The following is a 21,820-nucleotide window of genomic DNA, read 5'->3' as shown; positions in this document are numbered from 1 at the left end:
TTATATAACCCCAGGCTTTAAAAATAGTTAATTCATATTCATCTACTTCCAATTAATTACACTGAAACATTTTTGGCCTGCTGTGCTAGGATGGTAGGTACATGCAACAACAACCAAAACCAGAGGCCTATACTTAAATTAATCAAGTAGTGTAAGAAAAATGGTATGTACGAGTAAAAAGGGTTTGGGAATTTTTCATCCTGATCTCACAGTTCATTCTGACCTTAAACAAATCTGTTTTTCATTCAAGCCAGCCTATGAGCAAAGTTGGATCAAAAATCAGTAAATAGTTGTCAGTAACTATTATAAAAAACTCAAACATTTGGGTTTACTCTTCATCAAAACAAAACTGTTTAAGAACATAAGTATCTAAATTTTGATATTAAAAACAAGTTTCAAATGGAAATAAAAAATATATATTTTAGATTGCATATTTTTACACCACTATCCCCCTTGCAAAATATTGGAAGTAACAGACTTCAGCTGAAGAGAGGTTTTAGACATGCCTTTCCTCACCCAGTGAGAAGTGACTCAGATGAGATGCCTGATGGCAGGTGCAGCACATATAGCACATGCCCTAGATGATAATGAATTAACTTTCTGTGCTCCTCTGCTCCTCCCAAAACACTACCTCTCATCACTAGGCAGAAAACACTGTATGGACATCTACAACAGCAGAACTACCTGACAGCCAAACATAAAATAACTACATTTGCTCAGGGCTGAAGGGGACATACAATATCTACCAGATCATGCATGGAGCCACACACTGTGAAACAGAAACAGACTGAGTGTGCTGCATGACAAGGAGAAAAGTTTTATGATTCTATTAACTTAAACTAAAGGTCGTATAGATGACCTTGGCTTGTAGTTTTGAAAGTACCATTAGTATTATTTAAACCACATATTAATAGGATGCTCCTAGTATCACTTTCTTAATGTTTTACAATAAATATACTGACACAACAGATTTTCACTTGAGAAAAGGGCTCTTTGAGCAACATTTACACCTCTCTGCTAGAGCTAGTGCAATAGCACATTATTACTCCCTTTGGTCCTCCCAAAAGGTGGTTAAGACAGCTTCCAGCAGATTTGCAGCCTATTGCTGAAAAAGGAAATCCAGACCTGAAGGAGAGTGACCTCTGGGGTAATGCTCTTCAACCAGTTACTCTCCAGGTTGCTTAACAGACTGAGAGTATTTATGGTCCAAGTGTGCAGATTAAAGTTGCAGCTCAGTACAGCCATCAGACCTGTCTCATGTAGCCACATCAGGAGTGGCTCCTTTCAGGAACTGAGACTGTTTACAGGATCTGTGCCTGTGGTTTGACCCCAAAGCCATCAGACCACCTGGTCTAAGCCTGGGAGACCTGTAAACACCTCCAGGCAGGATCTTCCAAGCCAGAAGTATCTGGCAATTTTCACTGCAGGTGATTTAAGAATTAGGAGACATTCTCTGTATGTAGGGTATGTTCTCAGTTCCCATGCATTCTCTGAACAGCAAAACCAAATTAATCAAGGCTTATGTCTCAGCCATCTAGTGGGAGGTGTCCCTGCCCTTGGCAGCGGGTTGGAACTAGATGATCTTTAAGGTCACTTCATACCCAAACCCAATTTTGAAGAGAAGTAAGGTCACTTCATACCCAATTTTTTGATTCTATGATCTATCCCTTTATTTAGCCAGCTTCTTCTGGTTCTCTCCACTCCTGCCTACCAAGACTTTCCTCTGCATTTCTGCACCTAGAATTCTTCTCACTGGCTCCCCTGTAAACAGAGTATGTTAGATAGCTATTTCCAGCTGCAAGTGACTGTAGCCAGAATCCTGCCGCAGAGAATTGGCAAAAATGAGACCTTCCCATGATGCCTAAAATGTGGACTCTGTTGCCCAAGCCACCATGACAAGCCACTTCAAGTCCTTATAACAGGGCTCACTCCCTCACTCTTACCTGCTCAACTCACAAGGACTGCCTCTGCAGCCTGTTCCTCAGACTCTTCTCCTAATTAGAATCCAGTAACTTCCTGTAGCACTTCATTCGTACCTGAAAGGGCAACAGTTTGAAATACACTCGTGAAAATAATATACCTAATAAAAGGTGAATTCAGTGTCAAGGAATAAATTATCTGTTTATGAAGCAAAGGCACAGAGCATTTGCTCATTATGGAGCAAGAGGAGGAGACGAAATCCCTTATGGCAGATCTTATGGCATATGGGTTGTGCCTTATTTTCTTTCCTCACTGCTATGAGAGGGTACAAAATAAAATCATGGAGTACACAGAGTAGCAGTCAGCCCCCTCAGTACAGAACTGTCCTTCTATAGAAGAGGGGGGCTTAAGATTTTATGTTTGCATTTGACAGGGATTTATTTAGTGCTTTTATTTTAAAAAGTATTTTAACTGTCTGTCTTTCCATCATCTTTAGTACTATGGTTTACCCTCATAAACCACATGGATCAATAATTTGCTCTGGTACCATGTGGGAAAAAAATGGTTTTTGTGTGTCTCAGACTGCACTACAGAACTGAAAGTATTAATTTAAATGTAAGGGTAATGTTCCCAAAACACTCATTTGAGAAACACTTTTTCACCTCTGGAGTGCTATTTTGTCACCTAAACTATAAACTCAAGCTCAAGTATCCTGCAGCCTTTGGTTCATGGGATTTAGCATGAGGTCACTGCTGCCTAACATGGTGGCAAGAAATGCAATCTCTTCAAGAGACTCTGAAGTAAGCAAGAAAAATGAATGCTCTAGGCACTTAATAAACTGGTTTCATGCCTTACTCTTGGGCAGTGGCAAAATCCCACACTAACAGATTAAATAACATATCAACAGACTTCAGACTTGATGCCCTAAACAAAAGGCCATTCTGGTTTAGTCTGTTGTGTGGATCCTTCAGCCAATGGCTCCCTCCAGTTCCATGCTCCTTCCCAGGCTCAGCATGCATCAGCAGGTCAGTATCACATCTCAGGAAAGCAAGGGACTGCTAGGATCAAACATACTGCCCATCCTGCCATAGTTGACAGTTATCACTTCATAAATATCTAAAGGAGACTGAGCTACACTCTTGATCCACAGGCAAAGGAACTGACACTGGCATTACTGCATTGGCATAACCTCACCCTATAGCTATGCCTGCAGGATTCCTACCGCCTAGACAAACTCCAGCAGTGCCAGCACACTTTCCAGGTCACAGGAGAGATGTATATTCAGCCCAAGCAAGAAATCATGCACAAGCTGTTTGGCCATCACTCCCTGAAGGGACACAGGACAGGCACAGATGCCCTTCCTCAAGGTCACACCTTGCAGAAGAAGAGGTGGCTTGGAGGGAATACAAGAGAAGGAAATACGGCTCCTGCCCTCTGCCTCAAGAGGAGGAGCCAAACGCAGCCTATGAGTCACATACCACAGGGGCTGAAGAGGAGGAAGAGAAGAGCAAAAGTGATCACTAAAGCTTTTTCAAAACAGGGTCTACAGAGAGATGAACTAAGTAAGGCCAAAAGCAGCAGTCCTGCAGCAAGGCAGAACATGCTGCTTTCATGAGGAGTCTCCCCAAAGCCATCTCCCACCTGGCCAAAATCTTCGGCCAATGTATGATCACACTTGTGAATATATATTGAACTAAATACACTGGGTTTGGGGCATCACCTCTGGTTCCTTCATTCCTCTGGACTTGAGGTATGTGATGTACAGGGAAGTCTTTGATCCTGTTCTTTAAATCTTCTGCAGGCTGGATGAGGAGTAAGCAGTTGGGTCCAACACGTTGAAAACATTTTAGAAGTTGGGAGGACAGAGGGAGTAAACAAGAAAAAAACACAACTAGCAGCCAGCAGCTACTTGCACACAAAAATGTAATTTCTTTTTATTTCCTGGGAAGTTCTGCTTCTGTGCTTAAGACCCAGACAGACAGGAAAAGCCCTTGCCAGGACATCAGTTTTCCTCATTTGTGGGAACAGAAAAAGGAGGCTGCTGTGCAACCTTTACCTACAGCCTTGCTGTCAGCTGAAGGACACGACAGCTTACTCAGGCCCTTTGTTATAGATCTGTTTTGGTTGGGAGTTGTGGCAGCTGTTAGTGCCGTGATGGAAGCATACTTTAAGGCAGCAGTCATTTTGTGCAGTCATGTCTTCTGTAACTTTGGACAAAGCATTAATATTGTCTAGAAGACCTTGGGGCAGGAAGGAAGTCATGCCTCCTGAATTCTCCACATGCTACCAAGAGGACAGTGAAAACATCTGAAGTGCAGGAGCCACTGTCATAACTCAGAGACCCCCCAGGCCCCAGCAAGCCAAAAGAAACAGAGGCATTTGTTACAGCCACTTTCCTGGATTTGGAAGTACAAATAGGGAAAGTTACCAAGCTCTTAAAAAAAAAAAAAAAAAAAATCAAGTGTGCTCTGTTTCCAAAGTTTCCTCCAGACTGATTCTCCTGGCAAACAGAAAAGATCCCCAAGCCAAGTAACTCTACTCAGCCTCATCCTGTGCATCGCATGCTCAAAGGATTAAGTTATGGTTTACTGCAGCCGTACCCAGAGCTCACCTAAAACTTCACACCCTTCATGGGTAGCATAAACTCTTTGCATATCCCTTTAACTCACAATTTTCTCACAAGTTTGCTCAGCTATTTCCTGACACCTCCCATGGGTCATTTGGTGTTTTTTTTCCATGCAGTTCACCTTTGAAACCTGAAGTGTCTCAGAAAATTCACACTGAGTAATTGGTTGTCGGTGGACAGTCATCACTTAATGCTCTGGAGGCAAATTCCATGCAGGATCACAGTTTCAGTATCCCTTATCAGAACAAGGGCGGGGCCTCAGCATGGTTATATTTATACTTGTTACCCAAGGCAACAAGCAGGTTTAAAAAACAAATCAAAACGATCTTTGAAAGTCGTGACAGCGTGACTGGTCATTTTAAAGTTCAATTAATGATCTTCAGTGTAGAGATTAACCCTTTATGTTTGCATAATCCATATGGTGGGTCTGGCTCCAGACAGTGTCCCAACAAGAAGAGCAAGAAAAATATTTTTTCGAAGTCTGAGTTATTCAAACTCATAAAGCATTATCATTTCAAATCAAAATTGTGATTCGGTTGTGCTTTGGTTTACCAGCTGCATTTCTCTCAAAGCTTATTAGTGAAGGTCCACAAAGTAGCTGATTTTACTCTGGATGAGGTCTGTTTGTCCTTCAGGTTTCCCAGCACATAGGTGCAACATAGGCTGCAGATATGCAGATGAAGGAACTGCTGAAATAAGTATTCCAGAGGTATTGAACAGCTCTGGGTGTCAGCCTCCCCCATAAATGTACAGGGAACAGTAAAGTAAGGCTATGCAGCATGCATCAGTTTATACCTGCCAAAATTCCTTAGACCTTAACAGGGATAAAAAATCACCATGCCATTGATTAAAAACATATATTGCTGACAGAAGCAAAGTTATTTAATGACATTTTGGAGAGAATTAGAGCTTTTTCCTGAGGAAAGTCTTGTGTACCATCAGGAGAGGCATGCAGGGAAACCCTGTGTGGAACAAAAGTGTTTTAATTGGCAGGACGGTAAGTAAATGGAAAGACATTTTCCTCCTTTGCTCATCTCTATTTCATTGACCTTTTCTTTCAGAGGGTGGAAAAAAATCACTTGGGTCTGTGAAGAAATATTTGGAACAAGGAAATCCTGCAAGTGAAAAGAAGTGCTAGAACTGGGAAAGGCAAAAAACCAGCCAGTGTAACCACAATACTGGATTTCCTATGGAGATAACCATCATCGATGCACAAAGCTCCTGTGTTCCTTCAATTAACATACTGTAGGTGGAAGCAAAAAACACTGGATAATGGTAAGTTTCACTTTCTACAAAGTCAAAAGCTGTTTTAATAGAAGCTTAAGTGCCTTTCTTTTCAGTTCAGCAAGAAAGAGAGTATTTTCTCAGAGGCTGACTAAACACCCACGTTGTTCAGAAGCCAGGCAGAGTGCTCCCTGTTAAGCTCACTTGCAATTACTTGTGGAGTCAAAGCTAGCAAGAGCTGGTATCCTGGGTAGGGATAACGCTGCAAGTCTTGTAGTAAATGCAGTTTCACTGAACATATTGCCAAGAAGATTTTGTCTGGCAAAGAAGGGGATAGCTTGTCTCTAGTAAATGATGTCTCAGAGGATTGGTACAGCCTATTAGGGCACAGTACATAAGCACAAAGACATGAGCAACTTAGTCCATCTTCCCACTAGAGATGAACTTTTGAAGATCACACCAGTCATTTCTCATATTTAAGGGAAAGTTCTAGATGTCAACAGGAAAAATTGAATATCTCCTATACACAGTCTAAGACACTGCAGGAGGCCTTGTACCCCACCACTCCAAAGCCTTCACAAGTTCCCAAATTCATGCTCCCCATTTGCTGGTCCGCAGCAGCCAAATTTCCCTGCAGAGGACAACACCACAGGGCACAAACAGTGAAAGAAAAGGAGATTAAGAATGCTGCTGACCTGCACGTTTAATGAAGTATTTCTTCTTTTTGCCAGCCTAAGACACAAACATACAGGCATGTCTATGCATTACCACACACCTACTCTTTAGCCTCTGGAGTCTAGATGACCCTTGAGGCAAGAATCACATCATGCAGAACAAAGCACAAATTCCATGGCATAATAAACATTTTATCAGTAATGGCACCAATTTGGAGTTGAACTACAATCTTAACTTTGCTCCTTAGCTTTCACACCCAAAGAACAGTCATAGAACCTAGATCCTTACATGGGTGATAGAAAAGATAAGGAAGCATATTTATGATGTAATTAAATAAATCATGCTAGTCTCCCAGTAATGAACCCATTTCTAATTATCCTGGAGTCATCTTATCTTGCATGTGCTGCTTGCACACTCATTTAAGGTGCTGCCAGAGTGCCTTGTCAGTAGGACATGGCTGCCAATAGAAGCTTCACAGCCCAAATCTGAAGCCGGGCTTGCATTCCTGTCCCAGTCTCTAGCACTGTATTAATTCTTGAGAAAACTATTTTAAAAGAAAACCACAGAGCAATTTTGAAAGGGGTCTGGGTGAAAGAAATCAAATAAGAGCTTGGAACTGATGATTTCATAAGCAACATTAAATAATTTTTTCCACTTGTTACTGTTTTAAAAAATGAAATGCTTTCCAACTTTCAACATCAAATAGCCCAAAGGGTTGGGTTTGATAAATGATAGAAAGATTCTCCAAGTTTTTTTTTTAAATCCCCTAAGATCCCAAATGCATCTCTTCATATTTTTTCAGTGAATCTTTTAACATATGTCCTTTTCCAGAAGCCATACTTGTTTAGGGTTTACTCCTTGCCCCTTACATTTGTTCTCCTCACCTTTTGCTGTTCCCACTGTAAATGAAAGTCATGGTTCTTTATACCCCTTTTAAAGAAGATAAGTGCATAAATAACCACCAAAAATGTGTCCTGCATAAGTATGTCAGTTATACAATTAAACATTTTCTCCTTCTCGTGATATTTTTATTGAGGCATAAATCAGGACTACAAGGCAATTTAGCACAGACAGGAATTTTATGGAGGGGGTGTGCAGATTCCCCTGGGCTCGTCTGGAAAATGAGAAACATACTCATAGATGATACAGCTTGCTGGATACAAGATCCACAGGAGCTAGAGAGCACTCCGTCTAGACTGAGATTTAACTCTCTCATTTAAATCAAGTGAAATAGGACTGTGTTGGATGCAATTGCATTAAAGCCTTTCTGTGGTGGATTAAGGAGCTTTTTGCAAAGCCAAGTCACACTGAAGAAATTGTGTGGGCAGAATGAATTTGTGCCAAATCACAAGGAGAAAGCAGGAGCTGAAAGGTAGCAAGAGTCTCCCTGTGTTTAATAAGGCTTTAGCTGTGCTTACTTTCTACCACTAAGCAGAAACTTTCCCTTCTCTCCTGCTACTAAGACAGGTAGAGAAATGCTTGGGGCAAACTTTGCTTTCTTACAGTCAGGAGTCTCAGTTGCAGAGCCTCCTTATTTCCCTCAAGGAAGGTGTAAATTGAGGTCAAATAAAGAACTTTGGCTTGCTTGCATCTGGAACGTGCCTGGAAACAGACAGCAGGATTCAGATACAGCTTTTTCTTACTCTCAGACACTGGCCAAAACCACCTCCCTGTGCTTTGGCCAAAAAGCAAAGTCCCCGTGATGGAAGGGAAGTCTCTGCCTTGCAGTGCTGATTGTCCTACTGCCACTGATGGAGGATGGAGCGATCCTGTTCCTCTCTTAGCTGGGCTATGAGATGTGTACAATCACATTTGTCTCTGTGTCCACCCATTCAGACATCTCCAGCCAGGCATGCACCCAAGGATCTGGGGCATTAGCATCCACCTCACCTGACGAAGACAACTAGCCTTGGTTGTTCTCTCCACAGTCAATAGAATCTGGTGTTAGACTTAATAGGCCCTGGAGACACCTCACTCTCAGCATCTCAGCTAGGCAGGATATATTTCAGCCTTCCTGCCTAGAGAAATATAACTTGTACCTAACACTAGCACCTTCCAAAAACCAGCCAACTAAGCTCTGCCCACACGCTTTAATGCCTGCACAATAATGGGGCAAGGGCACCATTTTCCTCTCTGTGCACAACCCAGCCCACACCTGTATTCAGGGCAGCTGCATGAGTAAATTACATTGTCCTCTTAGCTGCTTATTTGGAAGCAATGGCAGAAGCAAGACACAACAGTGAGTTACAAGCTGAAACAAGTCGACAGGCTCAGATGACTCCCAGGCAAGTTATATTTGAATCAGGTACTTCCCTCTTGACATGCAGCACCTGAAAGCACACAGCATTCATTTCTTATCCTTATGAGCCTTCCACTGTCCAGCACTGTCAGCTCATGATACATTCTCCAGAGAACAAGACTACGTGCCCCACCAGCTCCCAGATTTTGCAAGAATCTCAGCATTCAACTAAATGTTTTAGCAAAAAATATGTATTTTTTTCTCAGCCCTCAGTGCTTTATCTGCTTTTGCAGTTCAGACCACAAAGCCCATCCACCTGGTTTGTTCAGGCAGCAACAACAGGCCCTTCCTGAGGACCTTCTGTCCCAACATGCCATCATGGCTTTTCTCTGCACATTCGCTGGTGCCTTGGTCTACAGTAAACTGAGCTGCTCTGTGACACTTGTTCAGCAGCTCATCCCCAGACCCTGACCTTCTGCACTTCATCCTTGGCTTCCAGCTGAACATATACACCCTGGCTAATTGTTAGGGTTTCCAAACAATAGCTAAACACAGGCCTGCCATCAGCAGCAAGCTCTGAATCAGGCTTCAGCAGTATTGTCTGACGAGAAGCTAGCACTGGGAGAGGCCCCTTGCCAATGGGGAAGGGAAACTGGGATTAATACTTTTACTAAGACCCACAGAGAAAGAGTGGGAGGGCTAAGAGAACTCCATGTAAAGAGGGTGAGGGTTAACAAGAGAGCACAGTACCTTTCAACCCTCTGTTTTGTACTTTAAGGTGCAATAAAACATATTTATACCCAATTCCTCAGTTTACAAGGAAAGCAGGTTGCTTTAAAGGTTTAAAAACTGGCCTCAGCTGAGCAGCAGTTCTCTCAGACTGGATTTTGGGGATTACATTTCAGTCCATGAATAATACTTTCATTCATTTTTTCCATCTACAACCTCTACCTCTAGCTGACAGAGATAGTTTGTTTTCATCTCCATTGAAACACAGAAAGATAAAGGCCTGAAGTAGCAACTACCTAAAATACAGGCAATTACAGAGACGTGGTGCGTAGTGCTTTAGGTCATTAAAAATCACCATGGAGAAATTTGGGTATCGTGCTGAATGAGGCAGGAAGAAAAATTGAGTACCTTAGAATGGATTTTGAAGAAAAGTACCAATTGCTTTGACTATATATATAAAAGGAAAAAAACCCCAGGAGATTCAGACTAAATTAGCAGAGGAGCAGAAAATATATGAGCATGTAATGTAGATAGAGAGCTCTGTATGCTTTCCATTTGTTTCCCATCTGCTGTACAAGTAGTTAGTTCATCAACATATGTTGGCCAGAGTTTATCTAAAGGAAGCCTGGCCTTGGGAGCAGCTCCTGCATTTACTGTTCTTTAAAGCAGCAGTAAGACCTCAGGGACAACTCATAAGCAGAAAGTCCATCCCCTGATAATCCTCATACAAAAGAGAGTAGTCCTCAAGACATGCTGGCAGACAAAGCAGCGTGTGGAAAAAAACCTGAGCCTGCTCTGTGTTACGCCTGTGTCCAAACCAGTAAGTCCTAGGCTGCAGCCAGGTACAAGTTTAAAGCCAGCTTAGTCCTCCTTCCTTTCCAAGTGTGCCAAAGTGCAAGCAAGGCATATCTCATGCTCCAGCCAACTGGAGAGTAGCAAGAAGCAGAGATACAGAGACTTAGCTGAAATTTAGATTATGGATTAATGCATCCTGGACCAGCTGGAGAAAGTACCCTTGAGTTAACAAGGATGAGTGCAGAAGGGAGAGCACAGGGGACTAGATGACAAGTTTATCAGCTCTTGAGCAATCTGGTATTTAAGGGCTGGGCTCTTCCAGTGTACAGTTTTTTAGTATTACCTTGGCCAGTTAAAGACAGTTAAGTACTTGTTATGTTTTACTGTTGTGTGGGTTACCATAGTGTGTATCTGGATCACAAGGATTCACCTAAGAAGCAGCAGAAGTAAACATGCTTGGTACCAATATAAAGCCTTTCTTTGAATGGCCATTTAATATAAACCCCTATCACACGGTCACCATTGCTATTCCACCAGAGAGGGGGGACCCAGAGCAGCTAACTAAATACAGATAGATATAAAAGGGCTGGAATAGGTCAGTGCAAACATTAAATGCTTGGAACCAATGCTTTGATGGTCAGAAGCAGTCAGACACCAGGGAGAAGTCAGAGAACTCCCTTTTGATCAGCTGAAGCCATTTGTTCAGAAGAGCATAAAGAGAAAACCAAACCAAAACAAAGCCCCTACCTTTCACAGTTTCTCTAATGTCACCAAAACCAGAAATACCCAGATTTTACAAGAAAGACAGATCTACAACACACCCAGCAATGCAAACAGCTCAGTGGAGTGTGGCAAGGCAAGATACCCAGAGGGCCACCCTAAGAGCCGCCCACACATGAGCTGGCACATGCAGGGACACAGGACCAGCCACCACACCTGCAGGCTGGGCTCAGACCCAGAGCAAACATTTGCCTTTCACAACAAAAACAAATTAAAGGCTTTGGGTTGCCCCAAATGAACATAAATATTTTTCTCTAGGAATTCTTCTGTTTTGTTTTTTGTGTATGTGTGTTTTTTTTTTCTTTAAACTAACAAAGAGCAGGGTAGAAGTGAAGGGGCTCTCTCAAAACCCTTTAAAGATTTATTTACTTTAGTAGTAAAGCAAGGGGATCTAGCATCTACTTAAGTTCCATTAATACATACATTTCTTATTAGCAGTATTGTAATGCCATTAAAGAACAGATTCACTCATCTGCCTACAAATTATTCTGCCTTTGCTCACAATGCCTGTTCATTTCATTTTTAAGAAGTCTTATTTCATTTTAGTCTTTTTCCCCCTTCTCTCATTCATGACATTCTGTATGCTCATGATTATTTATTTGGCATGGCATTTTGATGTAAGAGAACAGCCAAGCCTTGTGTACATACATAGCACAGAATTTTCACTTTAAGAGAACTTGGATTCTGTAATTTATAGATGGCACAAAAAGCTAACTTAAGGACTGAAAGTTGAGAGGTGTTATCTGTGCATTGCTTTTGGCAAGACAAATTGAAGTCATATCATCAGCTTCAGCTTTAGACAACTTTTGACCTTGGCCCTAAACCAAATATTACACCTTGAACCTTGCTCTGTTATTGAAGCAGAAAAAACATCTTGACTTTGTGCAGCTGGCCTACTCTAGGGGAGTGCCATACCACCAGCAGTGGCACCCCAAGCCTGCTCAAGTGGACAGGGGAAACAAAAAGGTGGCTTGTCTCAGGCTCTCTGTATGAGAGCTTAGAGATAGACACAGCTCTGTAATTTCCTCCCAGTGACACAGAGCTTCTCCTAGACCCTGGGTGACTTCTTTCACAGTTCAGCCCAAAGCCATTTGCAAATAGCAGAAGGACTTCGTGACTTCACTGGATTTCAGAGCTCACCTTGCTGTTAAAATCACACTTACCCAGGCCAAGCAGCAGAAACGCTTCCCTCCATCTCACAAAGGATGATGGCAGCAACACAAGCCACGCCTGTTGCCTGCCTGTCCACAGCTATGCAAACCCTAACAGCTACAGACACCTGGAAAAGGAGCTGCTGGCTGCTTCCCTCCCTGCTAATGAAGCATTTGAGCTACAGCCATTGTTTATTCAAGAACCTAGTAAGAGATGACTGTGGCTATTTTCCACTTAACATCATTAGTTAAACAGAAATTGATTGCAGATGGAGAACAGCCATTGTGTTTTATTACCAATGATTTGTTTCCTGGGATTTAAGAGCAGATCTAGTTTGGCAGATCTATTCCCTTAGGCTGCAGACACTACAAGGTGTGGCCACACTCCGTGTTTACAAGCCATTACCAGGGCTGCTTTTGGCTTTTTTTCAGCTCCAGGCATGTCAATAAGTCTTAAAGGCTCTGTGTGAGAGAAGCTGAGTAGAGCTTGGTTTGTTTATCAGTCAAAGATTGCTGACATGCTTTAACTGTCTCATAATAGAAAAGCTATCTACTACAGGCAATCATTACTTGCTTTCAACAGAAGACCTCAGCAGTCTTGAACAGAAATGGGCTAAAAAGGAACCTAAATGGCTTTTATATATCTTTAGTCGTTCAAGTGAAACACAAAAGATATCTCCAACCCACCCAGTTTAGTTTGGCTGGGCCTTGCCACTCCCTCTATTCTGTATCAGATCAAATTTGTGGAACTACACCTGCAATAACTGGGATGCAAGCTTGAACATTGTTAGGCCCATCTTTCTGAATTAACACTGAATGCATACGAGATCCAACTCAAAATTTTCAGCGGGTGCATATTAAAAATGAGACCAAGCTAATTAAAACAAGCAGTGGGTGTTCTATCAAGCAAATAGCTTCAGAAATCTTTACTGGCTCCCAGGACATAGTGGGAAACAGTGCAAAATACTACTGTTGAAAATCTTCTCTGGAGCCTATCTCAGATTTTTTGCCTCTGATTTCCATCTTCTGTGACTTTTGCCCTTTGATACTCAAAGGACAGGTGCCCCAGGTTCCCATTTCACAAGGTACCCTCCATTTACAGTGATGTCAAATTACAGCAAATGATGCTGCAAATGACAGCACTGGTAGGGTCTTGTAGGACCTGATTCTCAGCATTTAGCTATGCAGTATCTCTAGAGCAATTGTAGCATGTTACTGGCAGATGCCTTTCACTGTGTGCCCTCACCATCTGATGGAGCTTCCCTACCCAGCCTGGCAGTTGAACCACCATATTTGAAATGACTAAGTGTCCTTCTAATCCATGTGCTGGTCTTGGTGTAAAACCAGCTGTCTTGCTGAGGTACAAACAACCTAGCAGTGTCCCCAAAGGAGATGCTTGTCCCTAACTTCCATTGGTTTTATGTCAGTTCATGCCTCAGGTCTGAAAATTTATAGCCCTTCCACTGGCTTCTAACCCGTACCGACCATAACGCCATCAAATACCTGCTGGCACCTAGGTTATCACTGGGACAGATAAACTCAAACAAAGAGATTGATAGATTGTCCTTCCAGGCTCCCCATGACCACAGGACCATAAAAATGAAATGGTCCACCCTGACCCTTGCCATCCTCAATTCACATGACCATCCATGAAGACAAAATTTTATGAAGGCCAGAGATGGCACAACTATACTGAAATATTTTTTTATCTTCCCACCTCCAAACAGAAAGTTTCAGAGAAAATGTTTTCAGGGAGTTACTGAGACCAGTTGCAAAATGCTTTCCATAATGCCATATACAGCAGCTGATGTAGAAAACACACATCATAAACTGTAATATTATAAATACAAAGCTCAATAGTCTGCTGACCCTCCCTAATGTTATGTTACATTTCAGACTAACATCTGACTGATGGCCCAAACTTAGATCGAATTTGCAGCAGGTACAAATTATGCAGGGTATGATTTCTAGCAAATATAGTTGGCTAAGTGCCCCAGAGTTTTCTTTCATGTGACTATTTTCTACCCAGTACAGTGGTGAATATCAAGTGCAACAATGGGAATTTTTTTCTTATATGACAAAATCTGCATTATTTCTCGATAATAAGCACCATAAATAAATTCTTATTTCTCAAGACTTAAAAGTCCATCTTATGTCAAAATCTGCACAGTTTGGTGTCACTAATGGGTGTGTTAGCACTGCCTCCTGTGTGACCTTGTACAGTGGTATGGTATTTGTTAGCTTGTTCAATGGCACTACAATCAACTTGCACATGCAGATTTCATGAGAGGGTTTTTGTTCTTAAGCAGCAGGACTGCTGGCAGCACTGTGTATGTTGTGTGCAATTGCATGTGGTGTTTTGTGCAATATCATCTGCAACATTTTATTTTAGATCATCCCTCCCATTCCTCCCCAAAATGGGACTAGACTCTTTAAGGGTGAGAATAGATTTTACAGAGGATGATTGAGAGCTAAAACTTCATGGGGCCTGAAGATAATACTCCATCTGTGCAGAAAGAATAAAGAATCTGCTGCAAATACAGTAAGATTAATGTAGTAATCATCTGCTGGCATGGCACACCCTGGGAAAGAGGCTAATTAAAAAAGATTTGTGGAAAGTCACGTAGGATTATTCTACTAAAAGCAGTGGCAAGATATTTGGGTTATCAGTGATTTTTAAAAGTTCTAATTAAGGTTCTAGAAAACAGTTTTACCAAGAAATTGAGACCTCCAACTTCATCTACACTGGAAATACTCTTCATACTAGTTCTGCAAGCATTTACAGCTTTAGGAAACTTGGAAAAGTAAAGACTAGCATTCGATTATCTCAATATGCTAAATCCTCTTCCCATAAACTGCTGGGGTAATGACTTCCATTTACATCAGTGACATGGTCTGAAGAGAGAAGATAGTAAAGTTCTGCTGATTTTATCAGCTAAAGCATGTGATGCACAGGACATGGTTCCCAGCAAATTAAACTAGCAACCAAATTAGGGAGCTGAAATGCCAGCTCTGCTCTTCTGACAGGTATTCATTTTGCCCAAATCACATAGTGCTGAGTTTTTAAAAAGAAAACTAAAAAATGAGTCAGAGGGCACCTCCTTTTCCATCTCTTGTCCATTGAGGACACTGCTGTGCACTTCAGGAACAGATGTTCATATACCTAGTTTTCACCTGCTGCCAGGAAAAGCTCAGTCTTTCCTTGCATTCAGGGAAGGAAACAGTTCACTTACAAAACATCTGTAGCATGATCAAAATTGCATCTAGCAACAAAGAGGGACAGACAAGGCAGATGTGTTTTCAGAAGCAGGCATCCTTTGGAGTGCCATTTGCAAGAAGAGACATAAATTGTGACCCTGAGTGCAGAGCCTCCTATGGAAATAGCTCAGGTGCTCCCTCAAGCTAGTCTCAGTCAATCACAAGCTACAGCATATGTGCAGGAAAGTTGCATTTCTGCACTTTGTCCATCACTTGGCATTGCATCTTGCCCTGGCTTCAGTGCAAAAGAGGCTGCATTGTCAGGGCCACCCCAGCCAAGGTTCTGGCTGAGGAGTAGTGAGGGGTGGTACAGAAGAGTAAATTCAATAGATAATCCTTACAGAAAACACAACCTCATGTCATGATAGGGCCTCCTGTTTGGAAATTGAAGCGTCTTAAATCTCTGAGCCAGAAGGAGAAGAAAACCTTCCTTACAGAAGCCGCAAGAACCAAGACAAAGAACCTTTTTTCTTTGATTGGTAACAGCCAAGAGAGATACTTCATGGTTTTGTAATGCCCTGAGAGGGCAAAAGTAGCTTTGTCCACAGATGTGGTTTGGTGGGATGAACAATGATGTGCATTTAATTCCTATTTTGGATTACTGGGGAATGATGACTAGAGAGGGTCATAAGCCATGAAGTTCAGATCCAGGTCTGAAACAGCTATAAGCATTGCAGAGCATGGGGTGACAGCCTGGGGCTTGGGTTTTGCTCTGGATCATTGGAGAGAAAGTGGTCAGCTAAACACAATTTAGCTCTGGAATAATTCCCGAATTTGTCTAGATTCATGGTTTTGACTTGGACCCTTTAGTGGTAAAAATTGTGAGCGAAAGCACAAGGGAGGAAGAAAAGATAACACAATGCCATAAATTCCAGTAGCTCCTGGAAGAAATACATTTGACCTTTATTATCTACTAACTTCTAACTGTGATGCTTAACTGTGGTTTTTCCTTTTAAAATATTGTCCCTGGCAGAATGGAGTCCAAGGAGAAAATAGACTCTGGAAAAAGTGTGAGACTTTGGGGAGACAGTTATTTACTGACAGTTTCACAACTGTCCCTGCACTTCCAATGAAATTTCATTTGTCAAATTCAGTGCAACTTGGTGACAATCCAAGCTTATTCTATCTGCCTTTTAGCTTAGAAACATCCCTTTGGTCTCTTGCTCTCAAGAAGTGCCTTTAATTAATTTGAGATTTAAAAAAAAATTGCAGCTTGTAGCTAAAAATCCAGCCTGAAGCTCTCATGGACACAATTTCTTATTTTATTGTGAAAAATTAGATAAAATTTTGAACTGCTGTAAACATCATGTGTAATGAAACATGCTCCTCACTAATAGTACTTCAAAGGGAAATATATACAGCTTTGGCAAAAAACAAAACACACACACAAAAACCCCCAAAAAAACAAAAAACAAAACAAACAAAACAAACAAAAAAAAAAAAAACAACCAACCCACAACTGGTTATGATTTTCTATGGACTCACCACTGTCTGGGATGAGGCCACCTAATATGAGTCTGGTCTTTCCATCCTTCCAGCACTGGATGCAATCCGTAGCTTCTAAAGAGGGAATGGATCTAACTCATTATTGATGTTTTTTAAAATATGTGAGGCCTGATTTGTCTACATAGCTTGCATCACATTCCAGTGGTGGGTAAACAAGCTGAGATATTTTGACTTCTGGTTAAAATACTACTTTAAGCCTGTTGAAAGTTTTTGCATGTTTGGGTCTTAGAGTAGAGCTGTCAACAGAAACGGTCACAGGTTTTGTTGGGATTTAGGGAAAAGGAGAATTAATGAGAAGAGTTAGCACAAACAAAATGATCACACTTACCCCATTGTTCAGGAAAAAAAGAAGAAAAGAATCCAGTGATTTATTTTAGACAGCCTGAATAGCTGGAGACAGAGAGCTAAAATATGGCAAGGAAATTGCTACCCTAAACAAGCTTCTGTGAGGAATTTGTTGATTTTTTTTCTTTCTGTCTGAGTTATGAGCCCTTGAAATGCACATACCATTGAATTGCTTGGTAATTTGCACAAATATCTCTTCCTTAGGTCCTAAAGCCACTGTATATCCCTGAGTGGAAATATTAACATGATAGAGAGGGACAGAGTCCGATGATTTGCCAGAGTCTGGCTACTTAACCTTGTAAAAAACATGAGAGTCTCCAGCTTCTCGCACAAAACATGGGAGCACCTGAACATGGGCTGTCACATACAGAGCAGTGAACATGGGGATACACACACCCACTTGCCCTTCACTTGAAATCTTGAAATTTCTGTTCTAAACTACCCCAAATCTCATGGAAACATCATTGCTGGGGTATTGAACACCTCCTGCCTGCATATCTGGTGGTGTGGCCAGATATGTATGGGGCCCCTTTTTCCTGACAGAAATGCTGTTTGTGCAATGAAATAATTTCTTTTGTTAAAGAGGTTTGTTTGTGTTTTCATCAAAAATAAAAACACACACATAATTATAAACATAAACAGACCACAGTTTTATGGGATGAGATTTGTGTGGGTGGTTTGGGTGCCTAATTGCCATGTTCTGCATGAAGCCTGTGGTTCCAACCCTGAGAACCTCTGCCTGCACACACTGGAACCTTGTTTTCTCTTCCATTAGCTCCAAACTGCTTTGTGCCTAATAAATGTTAAATACTGGTTAACTACACCCCCCCAAAACACATGCCCAAGTGGAGGCTGTGAGAACTATGCCACTTTTTTATAAAGGGAGCCAATGGCTAAATTCGATTTCTAGGACAGCAGAAGCAAGAGCTCAAATAGTTCGTTGGCTGATATGAAACAAATTGGTGCTTGCCAAAGGCTTCTCAAGCTCCCAGGAGGCTGACTTAGCAGCTATGTTACAAGTTATCTGGGAGTGATCCTCCCACTGTCTCACTAGAGGGACTTACTCCACTCTGCTCCCTCACCCAAACTGGGACAGAGAAAACACAGGAAGTAAGAGAGTACATCAGTAATCCAGCAAGTTGGATGCTCACCTGGAAGCTGGGCATCAAGCTGCTTTTTCAACATTCAGTTACATCAGGGACACTCATAACGTCCCAGCAGGGAGAAGGAGACCTAAACTGTAGGACCCCCTTTTCTTTCAGTTCTTTGTTTTCCCCGGGGAAAAGTGGGCAGACTCCCTTTGAACCCTTCCCCTAACACCCTGCCAGTCTCAGAGGCCAGGGCGCGACCCACTGTGGATGGTGCTGCTCACAGCCTCCACCCTGGGGAGGGACTGCAGTGACCTCCTGTCCCCATGTCCCCCTCCTCATACAGCAGCACGGTTCTCAAGTGAGGGGTCTGTTCCTCCCTTTCAGGGTGCATGGGGGACACCCTGATTTCCAGCAGTAGGGGATTAAGTTCACTGACTCACACAGCTCAGCCTCCTGCCTAATTAGAAATTTATCTTAGAAAATTAGGCCTGAAAGAGACCTGCTGAGATCATCTCATATAATTTTCTGCCCACAGGCAGGGTCTAATATATATGGGCTAACCCCAACACATGTTTATTTAACATGCTCTGGAAGGCATACGAGAAAGGAGAACCCATAAACTCATGCAGATTCCTACTTCACTACTTTATACTCACAGAATTTATCTTTTTTGTCGTACAGTCAACTAAATAATCTTTGCTTCAAATTTATTTTCTTCCTCTCCCAACATGTCTGAAAGAAAATATTAACTTGATGTAAAAATACTGAAATTAAATTTCAAAGTTAAATCTCCTCCACTGAAGCTAGTAATTAGTAGGCATTTTTTCAAAGCAAAATAAAAGGGAATTGCTAAAAAAAGTCATATCTTAATGCTGTGTCACTGTGTACGGTACCTCCTTTTGGAGCTTTGTTGTGGATGTGGCAGCTCTTTGTTTATTTTGAAAGGTTAAGTTACTGCAGTCACTCAAGGATGGGTAGGAAAAGCCTGAGGCTGGAGATTACCATGTAGCTTTCTAATTAGACTGGCATGAAAATTGGTCTAAATCCATTGACTAAACAAAATACGTTTGCATACTTGGTAATTGATAATAATTATGGTTCCCTTTAACAACACTAAATGCTTACTTGTTATTTTGTGACCTCAGGCAAATGAGTAGGGTATTTGTTTTTCTTAAGCTGACAAAACTTGTAAAAGAGGCCACCACAATGACATTCCAGAGCACAGGGAGAGCTGTCATTTCATTTGCTGGCTGGGAAAGAAATAATATATGATTTCATAATGTTATCCTACTAAATGCTTGAAGAATTGCACATCTCACTAGCTGGAAGGATCTGAGGAATTAAACACTAGTCGAACAGTTCTAACTGTGAACAGGCTGAGTCTTACCTCAGTGCTAGATAGGCAGCCATGTACACCAGCAGCAACAGAAGAACAAGCTTGCTCTTGAGAAACTGGTGGAAAGTCTGACTCTCATTTCTTTACATCAAATAAATTACAGAAAAGCAATCATAAGTCAACTTTCAAAATACCCAAATGCAGACACAAACTATGTGGTGAACATGTGTTAACCGACAGGCAAAAAATACCTAAAGAATCATTATGGTTATCTAGGGAGGGAATAGGAAAAAACCAAGGGTGCATTTATACAATGGATGGTTGTTAAAAGATGACTTTTTCTTTGGGATCTGATTTTAACGGTCAGGACTCGCTTATGCAAAAAGAGGAGAGATTTTCAGCTGCATGAATAGAAGTTATGCAAAAGCACTCCCAAACCCACAAGCCTGGTTAACATGTAGAGAGGTCAAGATTTGTATGTTGAAAGCATTAAGCAACCACACATTGCCTCGTGCTCATTTCTGAAAGCCACTTAGCAGTGCAGTCTGTGTAAATGTGCAACAGGACAAAACATCACTCGAGGGACCAGTACAGTTTGTTAAACTTGTCAAACTGATCCTTAAACTGACCTACAAAATGCCCATCTGTATGTGTGTGCACCTGTGGGGGTGGAGTGTGCGTGTGCCTGGTTTCCTAAGGAAATGAAAGCTTAAGGGATGCACATGTATGTATTTATTAGAAACTTCACTGTGTATGCAGATGACCATTTATCTAAACTTAAGAAACTCCCAACTCTCGACTTCCTGAGAGCCAAGGCTGGTAGCTCATGCCCAGCTTATCCCAGTGAGATGGAATTCCAAATTGCCTGTGAGGCCCTTGATGTTGATCTAGTAACATCACCAAGAAATCCATCTCTTTGCAGCGCAAAAATCCCCTTTGTAGCAGACATGCAGCTGCAAGTTGATTTTGCATATTGAAAATTCTGGGGATTTGTCAGGGATTTTGCAAAAGAAGATGATCTATCTGCACCAATAAGTGTCTCTAAACACTTTATGAGACAGCTTCTTTCTGCATTTTTGGTATTTGGGATTAAACTTGGCAACAGATGTGGTTTTCAGGTCTGGGAGATATTTATTTTCTGGATATGCTCAAAGCAAGCTTCTCAGTTTTCCAAAGATTTGGGAGATTCATATGTATTTAAAAATACTTCACTGCATTTCAGTGGATGGGTTCCAGATACTATGGTGTCCTGCAAAAGCTTCTAGCTACCTCCTTTATGGCAGCCTGGATTTTAGAGAGGGTTTTATTAACAACAGGCATAAGTCCTTTACAGCACTACCTGAGAGAGCAAGAGCTGTTCTGCTGGGTAGTCAGGCAGGGCCTTAGTCTTCTTTTGTTTATGTGAATAAATAAACTACTTCAGCTGTTAGCAAAACTATGAGGAGCAATAAACATGGAGTTTTTAGTCTTCTAGTGGTAGGTGTTTACAGTAGTGAACACTCATAAAAATACTGGCCTAAAGGAAGGAGAGGTGCTAGCAGTCCAAGTGCTCCTTGGAAGAGGGAGAAGTAGATCAAGAGCTTAAATTTACTTACATGTTAAACAAAATGAAAATAAAAATGAACCTCCCCAGTTATTACAGATGTTTTATTCTCTGTAATTTATAAATTCAGGAAAATATTTTTATGATCTTAGGAGGCAAAGGGAATAAAACACTTTCATGCAACATCTGTACTCTATTCACAACTGGAAACAGGGTATTACTTCCTCAGACTAGAAACCCCAAAGTTTCACCCTCCTTTTGTGCATGAGAGAAAAAGGAAATAAATCAGTCAGAAATACCCCAAAATAAAAGCACATTGTGTCTCTTCCCAGAAACCAAATAATTACATTGAAATAAAGGTCATTTGGCTTTGTTTTAAAATATCTGCCCCCAAAACTTTAACAATTCCATGTAGAAAGGCATGCAGTTTTTTCAGGCTGCCTCAGTATCATTACCTGCAGTAAACAGATTATTTTGAATACACGTAATTTATTTGCCACCATGTCACTATTCTCAGGATACAATGTTCATTTGATTTCATATACCAAAAATCTCATACACTACAGTCCTTAGCTAGGCTCTCATCCAACTGCATTGTCAAT

At 41.4% G+C, this 21,820-nt stretch overlaps 1 protein-coding gene and 1 long non-coding RNA gene across 2 annotated transcripts in view; one reads left to right on the top strand and one right to left on the bottom strand.

The window, feature by feature from the left end:
* Window positions 1-1,654: 1,654 nt before the first annotated feature.
* Window positions 1,655-21,820, bottom strand: part of LOC137479202 (uncharacterized) — a 29,830-nt gene continuing 9,664 nt past the window's right edge. The window contains exons 2-3 of the long non-coding RNA XR_011002038.1: window positions 1,944-2,036; window positions 1,655-1,761 (exon numbers count right to left, since the gene is read on the bottom strand). This is a non-coding gene — a long non-coding RNA (uncharacterized lncRNA). The remainder of the gene's footprint in view (window positions 1,762-1,943; window positions 2,037-21,820) is intronic.
* The window catches only part of NEDD9 (neural precursor cell expressed, developmentally down-regulated 9), a 74,402-nt gene continuing 58,216 nt past the window's right edge, over window positions 5,635-21,820 (top strand). Inside the window, exon 1 of the transcript XR_011002020.1 lies at window positions 5,635-5,821. The gene's annotated coding sequence lies outside the window, so the exon portion shown is untranslated. The remainder of the gene's footprint in view (window positions 5,822-21,820) is intronic.

Source organism: Anomalospiza imberbis, chromosome 1 (genome assembly GCF_031753505.1).
Source record: "Anomalospiza imberbis isolate Cuckoo-Finch-1a 21T00152 chromosome 1, ASM3175350v1, whole genome shotgun sequence".
NCBI classification, from domain to species: Eukaryota; Metazoa; Chordata; class Aves; order Passeriformes; family Viduidae; genus Anomalospiza; species Anomalospiza imberbis.
This window is presented reverse-complemented; position numbering and strand designations above follow the sequence as displayed.